Genomic DNA, 1,598 nt, shown 5'->3' with positions numbered 1-1,598 from the left:
ATATATGTATATATATAAATATATATATATATATCTAAATATATATATATATGTATATATATATATATATATATATATATATATATATATATATGTATATACATATATACAATATACTTATACATGTATATATATATATATATATATATATATACAATATATTTATATTTATATATACTGTATATATATACATATATATATATAATGTATATATATATGTATACATATTTATATATATTTATAGATATAGAATGTATGTAAACATATATATATATATATATATATACATATATATATATATACTGTATATATATAAGTATATATATATATATATATACATATATAAATATATATAGTATATATATATATATATACTGTATATATATAAGTATATATATATATATATATACATATATAAATATATATAGTATATATAAATACATAAAAAAATATATATATATATATATATATATGTGTGCGTGTGTATGGGTATATATGTATATATGTGTACATATGTATGCATGTATGTATGTATGTACCTATGTACGTATATATGAGGATAAAATTATTGGGAAAATGATAGTCGTAGTCCAAACGTTTTCGTCTGTTGAGATATCTTTATCTTTTCAGACGAAAACGTTTGGACCATGACTATTATTTCTTCATCGTTTTTCAGAATATCATATTTCAATGTGTTGTGAAATTTATGTATGCATCTATTTATCTGTCTGTCTATCTATCTATACATATACATATATATATATATATATATATATATATATATATATATATATATATATATTATTATGTATATATATGTATTAATATGTATATATATATATGTACATATATATGTATATATATAATATATATATACATATATATACACATATATATATATATATATGTACATATATATATGTATATATATATATATCACACACACACACACCCACACACACACACACACCCACACACACACACACACACACCCACACACACACACACAAATTATACATATATATATATATATATATATATATATATATATATATATATATATGCATATTATATATATAATATATATATACATATACATGTGTATGTGTATATGTATTATATATATGTATATATGTATATATATATATATATATGTATATATATATATATATATATATATATATATATATATATATATATATATATATACATATATATATTATATGGACGTAGAGTTAAAAAGGACAGAATTTTGGTAGTTATTTAGTTTTTTCCTCGTATTTTCAGTTTTCCCGATTAAAATTCTGCCGTTAACCTGGTGAACAGAAACTAGGTCTGCGTATTCTTCCATTTCATTTCCTTTGATTGTAGAGCTCAAAGTTTCGTCTTAAGAAAGACATTTTCAAGAGTAAAATCTGAAGGTAGGTGTTGAAAATTCCTTAGTAGAGCTGAGGGAGTATGTTCTAGGGAAGTAAAGGGAGATGATATCATGAAGCCGTTTAGCAACATGGCGGGAGGGAATGGAAATCTTGGAAACAATTGGAGCTCTCATGTACTACGAAAAACCCCAAAACTTCCTCTCTGATCATGACTAACAA

The sequence above is a fragment of the Oratosquilla oratoria genome, chromosome 39, assembly GCF_046742065.1.
Source record: "Oratosquilla oratoria isolate Oo_2021 chromosome 39, ASM4674206v1, whole genome shotgun sequence".
Classification (NCBI taxonomy): Eukaryota; Metazoa; Arthropoda; class Malacostraca; order Stomatopoda; family Squillidae; genus Oratosquilla; species Oratosquilla oratoria.
Note: the sequence above shows the minus strand (reverse complement) of the source record.